Raw genomic sequence first — 18,710 nt, 5'->3', positions numbered from 1 at the left:
TATTGAAGCCTATCTGTCTGATCTAATCCTATTTATCTAATTATCCATCTAGTTTTTATATATCGGTCCTTTTGGTTTTATTCACTGGCCTAAGAAATTAAAACCAGTAATTTTTGGTTAACATTGTTTAATTTTCCTCGTATTAAACTCGTCCAAGACTCGTATGGAAATCTTAAACATCGACTTGTCACTGCGGCCTCCATTGCAACAACACTAGAGGCGAACCTCACTCATTTCAAAAAAGGCAAGGTAATTTATCACTAAATTAAAACTACAAACAGAAACATTCTCCTTCTTGCTCAACCATGGTAAGCTGTTTTAATAACATATTCTGTATTTTTGATAAAGGAGTTCAGCTCTGGTTTGTGTGTTTTCCACCTCCACCATCTAAAGCCAGTGAGCCTACACTATTTGGGGGTGATACTCTGGTCCCTTACACACAATATTAAGTTATTACAAGCAGCTTCCATTCGTTGCTTTGGAAATGGAAGCATGTAATGCAGCCGCGGGCGGTTCATATGGGCAGGTAGGGCAACGCGCTACTAAAAAATCATCCACCCAAAAAAGTAGGGGAGACCGGGGCTGGTTGGAACAGGGGCAGGTTCAAACACTGTTAATATCCAGGCTACTAGAGGGAGCTGCAACAAAATTCCAACACTAAATTGACGGCCTTATTGAGTAGAGTAAACTCACGTATGTAACTGGTCTCCAGGTCATTAACCCTTTAGGTGAGAACTTTTTAATTTTGTAGTGTCAAAACTTAGAATATGCACCTCCCACTAAATACATCCTAGAAGGGTAATAGTTAGGGATATAAAAAAAGATTGATTATAATTGATTGCTAGGGGACTCATCTATAATTTAAAATGAAGTTTGAAAACCTGAGGTGACTGATATTAGCAGGCTAACAGCATTTGTGCAAAAAAGTTTGACCTAATGTGGGCGGGGCAGGTTGGCACACTGATTTTGGGGTTGGTTGGCACATACATTCCCTATGGCTATTTTGTGACAAATCTATAAACTTTGTATATTATGCATAAAAACATCATCAATCTTTATTTTAACATTGTTATTGTAATTACTGAACATAGTTTTACATTTGGAAGCATTTCAGACATTTTCAGACAAATTTAAACATTTGAAGTTAAAAAAAATCGGTAGGGAGCAAATTGATCTTGACGGTGGGCCCTACTGAAGGAAAACACACAGGAAAGACATCAGCAAAGCCCTACAGGCAGTGATATAGATGAGCACTTCAAACAAAACCAAAAGGAGTACTGCAAAGGACTATAACATAGGTGTTCCAACCAACCCCGACTACATGTGCCAATCAACCCCGTGCATGGGGCAGGTTGGCACACATGCACAACACCACTTTAATCATAAATAACTCAAAACAAGGGATCATTGGTTGACATTGAATGTATACATTTTGTAGCTGAGATCCCAAGCTTTCAGTTAATCACAATTTGACCATTTCAATGCATTGTAAGACGGAGAAATATAACCGAGAGTGAAAAGTGTTCCAACCAGCCCCGGTCTCCCCTAGTTCCTCCTCAATAAATAATTGTTGCATGTCAATTCATATTTATATGAATTAATGTATTATTATCATGTTTCTGTGCATTTTTAACTATTTCTGATCCTTGAAAGTTTGAGTTTTAAAAGATATTCTTAGTTTGATTCGCCGTGCTGTATTGGGACAGGACAGCTCAACGACCGCATTAGTCAGTAGATTTATGGTATTACTCTGTCGTCAATGATCGGAACTGCAGTCAGCGCTAACAGCGGCTCATATGGGCAGAAATGAGTCTGCCCCCACGGTCATATTTTGTTGCACTGTAACACTCACACATTAGTCCACCACATTAACGTAGCCTACATAATCAGATAAACAAAATGGCTAGCGGTATGGCACCTGCCGTGTCAAACACTGTAGAGTTCATTATTAAAAATCCATTTGAACGACTGAAAGTAGAGGAGAAGTTAGCAATCAAGAACCTTGGCCCAGACAGACCAGACGTTAAAATAACACAGAAAGCTAAGGACAGAGGGAAGATTTACACCAGGACCTTTTCCCGAACCTGGTATCAGAAAAAGAAGTGGCTAAGTGGTTGCTCAACAAGGAATACAGTATTCTGTTTTCCATGCCTATTGTTCCGGTCAAGTTCAGGACAAGGGGATATATGGACTACTGGTGTGACTGATGTGAAACACTTTTCAGAACGATCCAAGAAACATGAGTCAAGCAAAGCACATTTACAGTGTGCTATGAAACTAGCCATGTTAGGTCAAGTTAATATAGCTGCACAGCTTGATGAGGGCTACCATGTAAGTGTGCGGAATCACAATAAGGAGGTAGACCAAAATCGACATATTCTGTCAAAGCTCGTAGATTGCATACAATTCTGTGGAGCATTCGAGCTGGCTCTTAGAGGGCATGACGAGTCTGAATCATCAGACAACCCTGGTGTCTTCCTTGGCCTAGTAGATTTTGTCGCATCATTGGACAGTGCAATGCGGGAGCACTTAGAGAAAGCAACGGTGTTCAAAGGTACGTCCAACCATATTCAGAATGAACTACTGGACTGTATGCTGGACATTATGCAGGAACACATTATACAGGACCTGAAAAACACAGAATTCATGGCAGTAGGCCTACAGGCCGATGAAACGACCGATGTGTCAACTCATTGCCAGCTAGTTGTTGTATTACGTTATATAGATGCAGCCAACACAGTGCAGGAGAGGTTTTTTTTGTTTCAAGGCAATTGGTGGAGGCACGACTGCAGAGGCCATCTCAAAAGTAGGCTACTGCTGGAACAGCTGAATGTGGTTTGTTCACCTGATAAGGAGACGGACAGGGATAGGCTGATAGCGCAGACATTTGATGGGGCGAGTGTAATGCGAGGAGCCAGGTGGAGTGAGGAGGAAAATTCAGGACATTTATCCAAATGCTCATTTCTTACACTGTTACGCACATCAGTTGAATTTGGTGAGGCAACAGGCTGTTTCATCGATTACACCTGTGCGATGCTTCTTTTCTGACATCAGTGGCTTTTCGGCCTATTTCTCACACTCTCCGAAGAGAAGCGCTACTTTGGACGGCATTGTAGCAAGGAGGTTGCCCCGGGCATCTCAAACGCGATGGAACTTCCATAGTCGTGCAGTTAGTACAGTGTATGAGAACAACACTGTAAAAAAATATTTTCCCTTTTAGTTATGTTAACTTGTAATATTTAGCCAAGTAGACTTAAATTTAACTCTGTTGTTCAGATAACTTATATATTTGGGTTTTTGTGGTGAAAACCAATGACACAATTGGTACAACTTATTTTTTCTTGTCATATCCACTAGTTATCATAGTTCACCTCCGTTTCACGCTGCGTCACGTAAATGGCGCATGCGCAGACACCTAACCGCACCTCGAAGTAATTTTTCGTGAGGGTAAACCCATAGACATAATATACATAGACGCCGCATCGACCGCTGCTCCCTACTAGCGCTGACGAGATTTGGAGCCGCCATCTTGGACCGGTCATCCACTCCACTCAGTGTAATCTGTTTGGCCGGTGCAATGAGCTGTCAGCACACTTAATTAATCATATCTCACTGAATACCGAACAGATTTTCACGCGGTTTTTTTTGCTGCAAAGGTCATACATGTAGCTATGATACAGGCCACATTGTTCGAAAATACAAAATACAACCAATAGTACGGTAATGTTAAATCTTACTTGTGAAAAGTAAATCCCCCGAGTATGGTCCGCCGATTTGAGCAGGAACATGCTGCACAGTGCTGTCATCTTGTGTTTTCTGCTGCAACGCAATGAGGAGTATGACCGGTCCAAGATGGCGGCCGCATTTCTTGTTTCCAGCAGCCAATGCGGCGTCTATGTATATTATGTCTATGGGTAAACCCATAGACTGTATATATAGAACTGGACAGTGTGCCGTCTGTTAAGAGTGATGCGAGCGTTAGTCCAGAGCCCCCTGGTGGCTGGCTGCAGTACAATGTGTAACTCCACCCATCCCCATGTATTTCAATGGCCAAGTAGCCAACTTTCTGTGTCACTTTTCTCACCTAAAACTATTTTTGTATCAACAACTTTTTATTAGAAAAAAAGTTTTCAAGATGCTTCAATACACACAATTTTTCTTTTCTCGCTGAAATATTTTTTTTTAATGTTATATTAACAAATCTAAAAAGGGCGTGTTTACACATATGATTGACAGCTGCCTGGCTGCAGACACAACGCTTTGTCCATTATGTTTTACCGTCTAGGCTGCAGACACTACCACGTCATCGCTCACTTATTTTAACGACACCTGATTTCGACACATCATCTAACCTAAATAAGTGTTGCTGTTATTATCATTAGGCTATATCTTATCACAGTCTGACTAAATACATATTGATAGTCATACATTGTGTAGTTGTTTGTAAGAGACATCGTTGTTAGTTGTGACCGATTCTTTGTGAAAAAAGATATGTGCTGTTCTTTCGTAGATGCTAAGTATATTAGCTCATAGCATGCTACATCATGCTAGCATTAGCCAGTTGATAGGTAAAGTAAAAGGGCTCTGCTATATTGATCCGAAGTGACATTAGCCATAGTCACCATAATTTACAGTCCTACTTGTTTCAAATGGTTTAACGTAACCAGTGATTGCCGCCATCATCGTTGCAACTTCATTTGAATACACTTTGTCACTGGAGAAGGCGATGTTAAGTTTCATTAACGTTAACTCTTGCTTAGTTTTGCGAATGGCAATAAACGCCACCTAGCCTGCTAGGTCGACAACCTTGGAATGCCCATTCATGAATCAGCCCGACAAATAACGTTACTTGTGTTTTAGTGAACACATTATTGGACCATAGCTTAACGTGAGGAGGGATTCAAAGTTACAAATGGCCAATTTGCTTAGTATGCTCAGAACAGCGGTATCTGAAAATGTGTTAAGGTATCATTGTTACCTGCGATTGCACTGCTGGAGAAGCATTTTGCATTGGTATGATTTGATCAGGTCTTGCCAGTGATGTGTAAATCCTCCCGTAGACGTACATCATTTCAAAATAATACGTCTAAATTGAAAACTGTGACAACTCATTTATAGGCTCTCTCAATATGTCTGTAATCGTATGCCTCTACCACATGCTTGCTAGTCTTTCACCAGAGATCGGGTGCTCCATTATAAATCAAAAATGTAATACTGCAGCCTTCATGTCAGCTGTAAAAATATGAGAACATGGACCTACTACATCAGGATACTCTGTAAACATTTTACACATTATCAGGAAGCTACTTTGCTGTTCAGTGTGTGATGTGTTTAAAGTGGTACTACGTTTAAAGAAACATTTTTATTCTTTGTTTCAAGTGCATAAGAAAATACCACATTATGATGATGGTTATGGTTACCCTTAACAAATACAAAACAATATAATACTTAAAACAGGGATCAATCAATAGCCTAATGAAATAAACAATGAAAATTAGGGGGGAAAGCAATAATAAATGATAATGCCCATTAAATCAATAATATAATAACAAAAACATGGTAAGACTACATTAAGGAGAATATCAATAATAAACAATGTAATATATTTTTTTAATAAAATATATAATGAAAATAAAACAGTACTACTGCATACAAACCATAATGTATAAGAAGTGCTTAAAAGACCAAAAACTATCACAAGAACGAAGAGCACTGGGCAACTCATTCCACCAACATGGAACCACTGAGAAAAAGAGTCTTGAATTTGACCTAAGACTGGTCGACACAACAGACGCTCATCAGAAGACCGCAGTGGGCGGTTGGGGATGTATATCTTGATCATTGAATTAAAATAACAAGGAGCAGATCCAGTCAGTGTCCTATAGGCCAAAGTGAGAGATTAATTCTGGCTACTGTAGGGAGCCAATGGAGAGTAACTAGGAGAGGAGTTACGATGCGTCCTCTTTGGCTGATTGAAGACCAGTCATGTTGGAGCATTCTGAATGTTATATCACACAAAAGAAATTAAAAAAAACATTCAATATTGATTTTGTATCAACCAATAATTATTCTGATATTAATATTCTTGTAATGTCTACATCTTTGTGTAGGCTACAGTTAAATACTAAGCAATGGCCTCTGACTTAAATACCAAGGCAGTTAAATGACCGTGGTATGGTATAGTCTACGTGATACACAGGACTACACAGTAAACCCATTTAAAAAGCATCATCATCTCAGTATACCCATTTAAAATAGGCAAGGATACGTATTTAATAACATTTGGGGTTGCTCACAGTATACCCACCACTACAACTAACTAACTAGACTACACCACTGGTTAAATGGCGCATTGCAATTTACAATTTGTGTGAGTTCAGGGGCATACAGAAAGTTGAAGTTTGGGTGACATCAATAAAGAAAATAGAAACAAAGGGATGTGTACAGCTTCAAGTATGAATGATGTCACATTAACAGAAGGTTCAGAGCAGCGGCAGACCTTTCTTGGTGCCACGCAAGTTATTGAAAGTCATGTGTTTTCAGAACGTAGTGGTGCTGTTCCATGTCCCATATATAAGGGGCTTCAGGTTGATCCAGTGACGGTGGGTGATGATGTCAGGGAGATGGATGTCAGGGGATTTGGAGAAAGGGGGAGGACATGCCACCTCAGACCACCCCAGCCAAACCACTTCACGTAGGCATTCCCTTGCTTGCAGACTAATGTAGACCATGGAGACCACCCTGCCACCACCTCCAGTACATTCAGCAATCACCCATATCTTACCTGCAAAAAGGAAAGTTACAATAAAGTTAGTCAGACAATTTTACAACATCACAAAGCATCTAATCAGGCACTCAACGCCACTAGTAATACCAATTAATTAAATATATGTGTGCAATAAACTTCACAGCCTACCTAATGTTAACTAGGCCTACACATTTAAATATGCGGTGTGAATGTTATTAACTTGCGTCAGCTTGAAAAATAACGTTATCAGTATGACTGATCATGGACGTTAGATGACAAACTAAGGTCTTTCTCAAATGTTCACCGATGTCCCTGGGAAGTGACTGGTTTTTGGCGTAGTGTTTAATGCAGGCGTTTCATTTATCGATCATTCACTTATGCGGTCTACAACTACAGACCTACCGATCTATTTTTTACAGTCTATCTATGCTACCGACCTAGAAGTAGCTCTAACAGAGGTGTCTGTCGTTAACGTTAGAAAAAATGCAACGCTGGCAAACTGGCTAGTAGTTACATTAACATGAGTTTGATGAGGTCCATGCTTCACATTACGTTAATTTGCGTTGCTTTATCACATCATACCGTTGCTTTATCACATTATATACTGTACTGACTGTCTAGCTGCTAGTGTTATTAATCCCCATGTACAGTCAATGGTTACTTCATGTTGAGATGGCATACATTGAGATATTTGAAAACAGCAACAACTAATAAAACCAAGTATATCATGCATCGACTGTTACGGGAGCTGTGTGCTAATCTTCACTTCAACGACTAACTTAGCCTCCCGTTAACGGTAACGTTAATGTTGCTGCTAACGTTAGCATGTAATTCGCTGTCCGTATTTCTGTTGTTAGCTCATTAGTATTCACCATACTAACTTGTCACAGTCTATAATCAACATAATAAGCTCTCTTAGACGTAAGAACACCAATAGACAAAAAAAACTTTTCAGTTGATACGGAACACTTACCAGACAAGAACAAACCGCTTGTTGTTTGTACTGTTTAGCTAACTCACAGACACAAAATTCATCCAGCCAGCTAGCCTTCGGCGCCGAGTCGACCTGCGTTGTGGAAAGGAGAAGGGGGCGGGTTTCACTTGACAAGGGGCGTGTTTAACTCGCTGAGTGGCAACTGAGTGGGCGTGCCTGACCGCGACTCCTCTTCACCAGAGAGGGTTCAAGCGGAGCGAGAGGCGCAAACGTTCGACAATTTCCGCGTTCGATTATTGCAAGGGGGAGGGGGGAATATCCCCCTTTATGCAGACCAGAGTAAGCCCTTGCTGCACTAATGTCAATGGAGACTTGTGGAATTTTACCAATAAATTGGTCATTTTGTCTTTCTGGATTTGTTGAGGGTTTTTTGGAAAATTGTGTCATAATCTGTAAGTGTTTGGGATCATTTCAAGCCTAATAGTGTAATTTTTTAGTGTTCGGATTTGTAATAAAATAACTTAATATTAGACCATGCTGCTGCCAGTTACTGTCCGGTTGTTATCATGCTAGCTAGCCTCTTAGCTAAGGTAACATTTTAAACAGAGAAGTGTAATTTCTTTGAAATGACAACTAGCTGAATAACACTACTGACATTAGTTAAAGTGGATAGTTTATACTCAAGCGAATTTGCAACAGTATATTAAGTTTAAGCGAAGTCCTTCAACTACTAGTCACTTGTTAGCGCATAGCTGTATTGCCATAGCTACTACCATCCACTTGTATAGCATTTTAAGCTAGCGTTAGCTAGCTAGCTAGCTCGGTTCACATGACTAATTAAATTATTCATATCATGTCCTTAAGAATGATTCATTGGTATCATACATGATTATGGACAATAATACTGTGAACACAATTATGTTTATCTGTTGTTATTGCTTATTAAGAGAGAAAGTTTATTTAGTGACGTAGGGTGACACTCCCACTTATGCAGACCGGAACTGTCCCGTTTTGCTCCCATAGTAACGAATTACGTTGCTCTATCTTGCTAGTAATCAAGGATCTTTGTCTTCACTGCGCATGCTTCAACTTTTGCTGCGCAGCCGCACTTCAAATTGGCTCCAAATTTTCCAAGATGGCGTCGCCTCGGCGGCTTCAATTCATAGACAGTAAAAGAAATGGACGAACAGACTCCGTCGTTTTCAATGAGAGGGCACTGAGTCAAATAGAACGATTTTTCAGTTGGTCCCCCCAGTACTGCGCAGACTCACACTTAACTTCGTGACGTTAGCCATCGAACTGAATCTTGTAACTCATATGATAGATACACAGAAATTCTTCTCACACTTCCTTCGCCTTCAAAGTCATCAAAGTTAAACATTTATTTATGTATTATTATTAATATCATTCTCACCAAGTCGTGTTAATGTTGAAGCTACCATACATGATCATCTTCAAAAACAGTCATGCTAAAACAAAACAAAAAAGTTATAGCCTTGAAGCTAATCTTCTTTCCACTTTTCCGACCTACGGTCAATCCATCGAAAACCTCTGAAATGATTAGTGCCGTTTTTTAAAAAAAATAGGTTTACTTTTTTTTTATTATTATTAGGTTGCCTCTGTGTAATGCTTTACCTTAACATACGGTCGTGTATGCTAGGTTTTGCTCATAGATATATCTATGGGTTTTGCTTATGAGTTACCGTCATAGACAGTAAGGTGGACTGAGCTTCTTATCCAAACAATACGGTTATCTCCCTACGGCGCGAAAGAGAGATTACGTCAAAGCTAGCTTCCCTCCAACCGAACAAGCTAACTATTCTTCTTACGGGTAACCAACGTTACAGACGAGGTAATGGAGTCTGTTTTGCCTTTGTAGTGTTTATGTAGATTACACAGAAGCTACAATATCGGCACAGGATATATGTTATATGAAGTTATGGTATTTAAAAAAAATCCTAGAATGAATGGACTTCTATGGGAGTTAGCAGAGAGGTGGTCCCTCCAGCCTACGTCGATTCTTCTACTTCCGGGAATTCGCCTGCCCCCTTGCTTCAATTCCATAGAACACTGCAGAATGCAGCCACACTGTCCAGTTCTATATATACAGTCTATGGGTAAACCAGAGCCCATGGTGGTGACTTCAACCGTCACTTTTCTCTCATGCATCTGACTGCAAGCTGTACAAACTCTGCCGTCATCATATCCAAGGTAAGAACTACAGTACTTTTGTATGCCAATTGAAAACTGGAATTAATTAGGAAAATACTGTTTTTATATTGTAGCATTAATGTTAACCTAAACCGTTTGTTAACCGTCATGTTAGAATTAGCTGACGTTTGCTAGCTAGCGAGCTAACATCGCTAACGTTAGCTGTTAATGTTAACTTTTCCAATAACTAGCTTTACCATTGTGTGGAATATCTGGAATGGTAGTAATATCATATCCAACAATAAGTCTGTCTGAGATTTCGTTATGGATGTAAAGTTTTAGTTTGAATGAAATGGCCAAGGCTATCAGGCACGAGTACGTTAGCTAACCTATCGATAGCTATAACTTAGCCTGCATGGTCATTAGCAGCCACTAACGTAGGCTAACGTGAACAGGTTGTTGACCTACCTCAATATGATACCGACAAGTCAAGGGATCTTTAGTTTGTGAAGGGTAACCTATAGTGTTATATTAAGCCATCCTTACACCAGAAGACTTGACCAGATTTGGGTAAGATTATTGAAAGGTTGTAGTCAATTCTCTACATGCCCACTCAACGCATCTGACTCAGATACCGCACTCCTACAACCTCTAGGGACTGCTGGAACATCTTTTTCAGCATTCATGCCTCTCTCCGAGAGTGAAGTGTCCAGACTCCTGACATGCAGCCGTCCTACCACATGCTCGCTGGACCCTATACCTACGAGCCTACTTCAGTCCATCAGCCCGACCATCGCTCCAGCTATCACACATGTGATCAATGCCTCGCTAACCTCCGGCACATTTCCAACAGCGTTCAAAATGGCCCGGGTAACACCGTTACTTAAGAAAGCTTCTCTCAACCCTGCTCAAGTCGAGAACTACCGCCCTGTCTCACTACTGCCTTTCCTATCCAAAGGCATTGAACGAGCAGTCTCCAAACAGGTCTCTGACTTCCTTTCACAGAACAACCTTCTGGATCCAAATCAGTCTGGGTTCAAAAGCGGCCACTCTACTGAAACGGCTCTGCTGTCTGTAACAGAAGCCTTAAAAGAAGCCAGGGCGACCGCTCGGTCATCAGTACTCATTCTGCTTGACTTATCGGCTGCCTTTGACACGGTTAATCACCGTATCCTTCTCTCTATACTCGCTGACATGGGAATCTCCGGTTCTGCTCTCTCCTGGTTTGAACCCTACCTCACAGGACGCTCGTTTAACGTATCATGGCTTGGTCAGCTATCCGCACCTCACCATCTCACCACAGGGGTCCCCCAGGGCTCAGTGCTGGGCCCCCTCCTCTTTGCTATCTACACCACCTCCTTGGGACAGATTATCCGTTCGCACGGCTTCTCATACCACTGCTATGCAGACGACACACAGCTCTATCTGTCCTTTCCACCTGACGACCCCCTGGTTTCAGCACGGATCTCGGATTGCCTTTCAGACATAGCTACATGGATGAAGGCACACCACCTCCAGCTGAACCTCTCAAAGACTGAACTGCTGGTCATCCCAGCTAAACCTACCATACACCACGACATCAACATCAAATTTGACTCCCTGTCTGTTTCACCGACCAGGACTGCAAGAAATCTAGGAGTTGTTCTTGACAACCAACTAAACTTCTCGGATCATGTTGCCTCAGTCGCCCGGTCATGCCGTTTTGCACTCTACAACATACGGAAAATCAGGACTTACTTGACTCAAGATGCTACCCAACTTCTGGTTCAGGCAATAGTCATCTCACGACTCGACTACTGCAATGCCCTCCTGACAGGTCTCCCAGCCTGCGCAGTGAAACCACTTCAGATGATCCAGAACGCGGCGGCGCGCCTGGTCTACAACCAACCCAAAAGGGCACATGTTACCCCGCTGCTCATCCAGCTACACTGGCTACCTATGGCGGCCCGCATCAAATTCAAGTCTCTAACGCTTGCCTACAAAGTAGTCTCCGGTTCTGCTCCCACCTACTTGAATGCCCTCATACAGACTTACACTACCTCCAGACCGCTGCGCTCCTCTGACGAACGACGTCTAGCTCTACCACCGGTACGCTCAAGCCAATCCAAACTTTTCTCATCTGTTGTTCCTCGTTGGTGGAACACACTGCCAGTTCCTACAAGGACAGGGACATCCTTTTCCACTTTCAAAAAACTCCTGAAGACCCAGCTCTTTAGAGAACATCTACTCTCATAGCAACACTTACAACAAGTCTTACTGATCCTAGCACTCACCAGCCGTTTTAAACTGACAAGTAACTGTTAAAAACAGCACTCACCGACACACTTATTCTTACTGTACTCTAATGTTTTTTTTTAAACTGTCCTAAAATTGTGAGAATTGTTCTAAAAACTTACTGTTTACCATGTTGTTAGTCGCTTTGGTTAAAAAGCGTCAGCCAAATGTAATGTAATGTAATGTAATGTAATGAGTAAAGCTTGAATGCATTAGTTAAAAAAAGCCAATCTTTCCCAAATCTTGTCAAAGTATTCTGATGTATGGGTAGCATTAGGCAAAATGTTCTTCATTTCATAGCCCTTATTTGGTTGTACCTGACTTGTGCCAAGGCATGTGTTCATTTAAGATGCATGTGAGGGCAGTAGTGCTTCAGTGATGGTCTTTTCATGTTATGTGTATTTTATTAATCTTAATTTCCCTCTGTTCCCTGTTTGCAGGCAGTAAATTGTGAGGACTGCTTCCCTGAGAACACTGAGTGCATTCTGGAATATTCCAAATGTGTCCCACTTCCATACAAAAGAAGTTCGAATCCCGCAAGAGAGTTCACTCACCAGGTAGAGACAGACAGACACACACACACACGTAGAATAGCAAATAACATTATTTGCATGTATTTGTGTCTGTTACTGTGTTTAGTTTATCCCCTTTTTTCATGTGTCTGTTTGTTGTTATGACTGTAGTGGGCTTCATCAACAGACCAGGGCAAAGTCGGTCTGTCCCGCTACTACAACATGCTACTTGACTATGTCTGGAAGCCATGGCTGCTGCCCTCAACATGCTGTAAGTGTGTGTGTGTTTTCAATGAGGGCTATGGGGTATGTCACTGTGCACACTCTAATTTGTTTGACAAATGTGCAATGTAATGCATTAATACAGAAACTAATCATCATTATTGTAGCTTTTTATAATAGGGCTTATTCGCAAACACCGCCACGGCCATATTGTTGATATGACATTCCAGTTCTATAGACTATTCTATGTGATAATCGCCTGTAGCATGTAGATTTGAGCTGAGCAGAGCACATAGCCTACGGCTTCATCTCGTCAATATAAGTAGATAAACGTATGGACCCATATCTAATAAACTCAATAGCATTAAGTAAAGATCCGTCATTATTGTCAGCTGTAACTTACCCCGATATTTATTTATAGCCTACTGTCTTGTTCATACATCGGTACACGTCGCAGCTGAAGGAAACAAGGCAAGTCAAGGTTGGCGAACTTATATTTGTTCCACCAACGTCATCGTCTAACATTGCCATGATCGCAGAGAATAAAGTTGCATCTCATTGGACTGCAATTGTATCTTGCGTTTGCCTGTTGCTCACAACATGCAGCCAAGGACTTTGCTAAAGTAGTTTAAAGTGGTTAGCCAGTCATCGTTTTTGTCTGATACAAGAGGACCTATGATGCAACTATATGGTCTGGAGGCAGAAGGGCTAACATATTTCTCTGTAACATTTCCAAAATCCAAGTGAACAAAACACTATACAAATCAGAAGTATCTACTGATATCTTTCTCCGCTGAGTTTGTTCCTACTATTTGCCACTTGCCGTGCCGCTAAGACGAGCTGAGAAGGGCGCATCATGAATAAATATATAGCCTATAGGCTACTGTAAACGTTGGCTAACATTGCCTACCTAGCAATGCTATCTATGCAAATGCAATATGTCCAAAGGTAATCTACGGTAGGCGACTACATCACATGAAGTTTAGCCATGTTTACCATTATGTTGGTGGTAATGTAAATAATGTGTTGAATATATGCCAAACTGTGCATAATCATAATTTTGTTAAATCTTGTTTTCTATTGACAGAAACTGAAACCCTCACAAATAAAGTCACAAATCAAGAATTAACATTGATGGTGATGGTGGCAAGGGTGCCTTCATAAGGTAATTATCATTTTTGTTTGTACACCTGATTCACTTACCAACTTATTTTGTAATGCTTTGATTTATATCTTAATCAACAATAACATAATGTATAGCAATTGCTGTTTTATTTTTTTAGGTGCCATCCAGCAAGTCCCAGCCTGGAGCCAGAGGCTGGCACTGCACGTCAGATGGGGGAGGATCTATGTTAGGCATCAGAAAGGTGGTTTAAGCAAGAAGGAAAGAGCTTCTGCAGACAGTGTTGCAATTAGGTATGATACTTTTGGAAATTGATCTTAATGCCTTAATTTAAAAAAAAATGAGGAAAAATCCAGCCTTTAAGTACAACAATTTTCTTTGTGAATGAATGATGAAATAAATAAGTGTTCCTTAAAGGTTGGATTTTTCCTCATTTTTTTTTATTACGACATTAAGATCAGATGATTTTTAAATGTATGTGTATGCTAAGGTTATGTTAACTTATGAGCACAACTGTAATACATATCTCCATTACTTCTAACTATTGCACCTGACTTCTAGGCTGCTATTGTGGGTTTGCTTTTATTTGTCACACAAGCTGAGTTAATTATATTCATGGACAGGGTCAATTGTAACATATGCTTTCTTTCTCTTTTTACAGACACCTGACTTTTACTGAGTCCCTTTTCTGGTTTGTTTTGGATGAACTAGAGTGGTGGGCACAGAAATTTTGTCGATGGGTCAAACATTCACACACTCACTCACACAACCACACTTGTGGATTTGTCAAGCAACAAATCTTTGTATATAATCTGTTGCTCATTGAATATGCTTAATAAATGTTGTCTTCTTGATTTGTACATCATGTTTACGTATATATTTTTGTATTACAAACCAGTTTGGTTAACACAATGCATAGCAAAGGGCATTTGTCATGTTCACTTAAGCAAGAGTTAGAACAACTTAAATTTTCAAGGCAACCAGGTTACTTTTGTGGAAAAGTTAGATCAACTTCATAAAGCTTGTTGTATTAAGTAAAATGTTTGGTCAATACAAATTCAAAATACTAGTCAGTACGACTTCTATGTTGTTAAGTTAATGACGACTTGAGTTGACTCAACTCAACTAGGTTAGTTGACATGATGCATAATTGAAGTTGCATCCACTAAATAGAATGTTGTGTCAACAATGACTCCTTAGTTAATGGAACAGGTCATATTTGTCAGATCAACTAGCCATCTCAAGTTGACACAACTTATTTGCCTCATTTAGTTAACTTATTGTATTATTTTCAATTAACTCAAAATCCCAAGGCAACCAGGTTACACGCGTTTTTAAGTTGAATCAACTAATATTTTTTTACAGTGAAGGATATTGAAACTCATGAAACCAAGTGCCTGACTGTTTGCGTCTGTTTGATGTGCTGTTCACTGAGGGCATTCATATTAATCACTGATATCAACTGCAACAGCCTGAGAAATAAAAATCTTTTTTTACGAAAACTAGGGCCTTTGACCCACACACGCTACAAGCAAGCGTCACGAGACTCTAATAATGGATGTAACACGGAGCACTTGGTTCAGTATCGCTGCAGTAGCACAATGGATAAGACGTCGGTGTGCGGAGCATATGAACAATTGTCCCAGCATCACCGGTTCGAAACCTGCTTGATGACGTGCCCTCCCTGTCAGGCGATCTCCCGTTAATTTTACCGCTGTCCGGTAGGCCTATTCACTGCAATCGCTAGTCCGTGCGTTCGTGCTTGCCTGGGTGCGGGTACTAGCGATCTCTCATGAAACCAAGTGCCTGACTGTTTGCGTCTGTTTGATGTGCTGTTCACTGAGCAAGCAAGCGTCACGAGACTCTAATAATGGATGGAACACGGAGCACTTCGTGCCTGACTGTTTGCAACTGTTTGTTGTCTGTTTGATGTGCTGTTTACTAAGGGCATATGACATTATGACATTAACCACATGGATCTCAATACAAATGTCAAGTTTTTGCCTGAAATTGCACTGTGACAAGGGCATTGTGTTCCCACCTCTTTTGGGGCCTAGGCTACCATCAAATGTTGGACCTCTTTAGAAAGCTGAGAACCTAGTTTTCGTTGGAAATAGTAAACATAACTGTGTGATGTACTCACAGAGAGTTACAGAGGCTAGAATATAGTTTTTTCTTTCTGCCTGATTACAAGCATCTCTAAACTGACCACATGTCAGCCGTCTTGATATCCCTTAGAAACACAACTGAGCCCAACTGTGTTGTCTTACACTTCCTATGTTTCATGGACTGTATGTGACCATGGACGGTAGGCTATGTGTTTATTTAGTCATTTTAATTTACAGAATTAACTTTGATGAAATTACAATCAGACACTTCAACCCCTGCCCCCCCCCCCCCCCCCCCCAAAAAAAAGAAAAACTCATCGGATCTGCGCGATTCACACAAGTCCCCCAGACAGCCGTGAAAAAGGCGGCATCCGCTAGCACCAGGTCGTGTGAAGCTGTGTGCAAAAGTACTGTAGATCAATACAGAATGAAAATATGAGTGCTTTAGACCATTATTTGCCAAGGTATGCGTTTTGTTAACATGCCTATGGAAACTCCCCATAGGACTTTTGGTTATCCAAAATGCATATTGACAATCAAATGCTTACTGCACATGAACCCCTTTGTGTAGACGCATAATCCTGGTCTCAAATGAAAGGTAACACTTTGAGGTTTCTTGTGGACTATTTAGATTGTATGTCAGGTGTTCTGATATAGACTGACTACACAAAATACGGAATAATTACAAAAAAAGTCTATTTTTGCATTTACTTTGTTGGTTCAATGAGTGTGTATAAGATAGACTATACATCTGTAATATTGGATAATACAACATGAAGATTCAATTTCTATGGATTCTTGTGAATATTTCAGTACCCAATATGTTGCATCTAGTTATTGTGCTGCAGCTACACTGCAGCCAGAGGTCAGGGTAGCACCAAAAGCGGAGGGGGGCATTTTGGATCAAATTTAATTGAGACATAATAAGATTAATCTGAGAATGTAAAGCACTATACAGATTGTACATTAATTTTTGGATTCCCAAGAGAAGAGTCAAAGCTTTCAAATGGTGTATAACATTACTATGCTACATAGCAATATGGTGCATACAATTGATTTAGAATGTTGGGGGGAGGTGGGGTAACCGTCCCGCCGGCGGGACACTGAACCCTATTTACCTGGTGCAGCTGGGATAATAAATCCCACTTAGATATGGGTATCAAAATAGACTTATAGGAATTAATTAGGGTCTACACATAAAATATGCTGTCATTCATTGGGAGTCATATCAAATGTTTCTTCATATTGAAGGCTTTTTGTTATTGATAACTATTAACAATATGTAATTGTAGGCTATTGAAATTGTAGGTCATTGCATTTTTGTACGTTATTTGTAAATCTAGCCTTTGTTTGGATGGGCTTAGCCCACCCCTGCCCATTAGTGTTGCGCAGGTTAAGGTTTTTTAACATCCGCACCCACCCGACCCGTCAGGAGAGTCTATCCGCACCCACCCGACCCTCAAAAATATGCGCTGATTAACGACCCGAACCGACAAAAAAAAAAAAAGCCAATGTACCTATAAAGCCTAGGCTATCCTTTGTAGTCCATATTGAGGTAGAGACGATGTTTTCTTATTAACTAGACACTGAAACAAACAAGAAAAAGAATTTGCACTAGGCTATATGCTTTAACAAAGCAAGTTGTTGCACTAGGCTTGGCTCACTAGCATGTTGGATTAATTGAATCTGAATCTAGCTTTATGGACATAGGCTAGGCCTACTGAATAAATAAACAAACTGAAAGATCCTTCATTCTTTATTGATGTATTCAAAGGTAAAACACAAGTAATAGGCTACATCATGTAGCCTAACATGAACACTCTCACTCTCTCTGGACGGACGCGCGCGCGCATCCACACATTGACACAGATGTGTTCTGTTGCCTAAACTTTACATTTTTATGAACTGAACCAGAAATCTGTCTAATGAAAGAAAGTTGAAAATTGTCATTATAGCATGCATCCACGAACCTAACAAAACTGCATCGGCTACTTAATGCAGACGTAGGCTATAACTAAATGCAGAGGGTTGCAGAGGCAGCGCAGACGTATAACTTAATGCAGAGGGTTGCAGCGCACCCTCTGCCCTCTGTCACGCACCTGTGTGAGAGGGAGAGGGGAAGAGAAGATAGAAGGTCTTGTAGACTAATCATATCTTAACCCGTTTTATGCAGGAGGAGGTTTGTTGCACTTAATGTTCTGTAGCCTACATTATTAATAACTAAGTGAGAACTGTGAGAAGTGCTTTGTCAGTTTTTGACCTGCTGCGCCCGGACCCGCGATATTTTTTGATCCAGCTTACCCGCCCCCGCCCGACCCGCGGGTAACGGGTTGACCCACACAACACTATTGCCCATGCCTACATCTTAATATGCCATCAATCATGCTTTCAATATATCATTCTTATCAATACATCATACTTTACATATTGAAAAGTTTTAAAACACTTATAATCAATCACAAGCCCAAAGACAAACAAAGTAGCCTTTGTTCTCTTACACTAGAAAAGTAAGAGTGAAGAGTGATCACTCTGAATTTAATGAGTTTGCTAACGGGCAATACTGTTCCACCAACTGTCATGCTAATAAAGCAACTTCAATTGTGTGAGAGGTGAGTTAGGCTACACATGTGAGGTGTGT

At 40.6% G+C, this 18,710-nt stretch overlaps 1 long non-coding RNA gene across 1 annotated transcript; it reads left to right on the top strand.

Moving 5' to 3' along the window:
• Positions 1–9,878: 9,878 nt before the first annotated feature.
• LOC121685284 lies at positions 9,879–14,791 on the top strand. The gene is made up of 6 exons (XR_006023320.1): positions 9,879–9,893; positions 12,548–12,664; positions 12,791–12,890; positions 13,929–14,006; positions 14,125–14,257; positions 14,626–14,791. It is a non-coding gene; the product is annotated as an uncharacterized LOC121685284 (long non-coding RNA).
• The last annotated feature ends 3,919 nt before the right edge of the window (positions 14,792–18,710 follow it).

Source organism: Alosa sapidissima, chromosome 16 (genome assembly GCF_018492685.1).
Source record: "Alosa sapidissima isolate fAloSap1 chromosome 16, fAloSap1.pri, whole genome shotgun sequence".
In the NCBI taxonomy this organism is placed as follows: domain Eukaryota; kingdom Metazoa; phylum Chordata; class Actinopteri; order Clupeiformes; family Clupeidae; genus Alosa; species Alosa sapidissima.
Note: the sequence above shows the minus strand (reverse complement) of the source record. Positions and strands in the feature narration are given on the sequence as shown.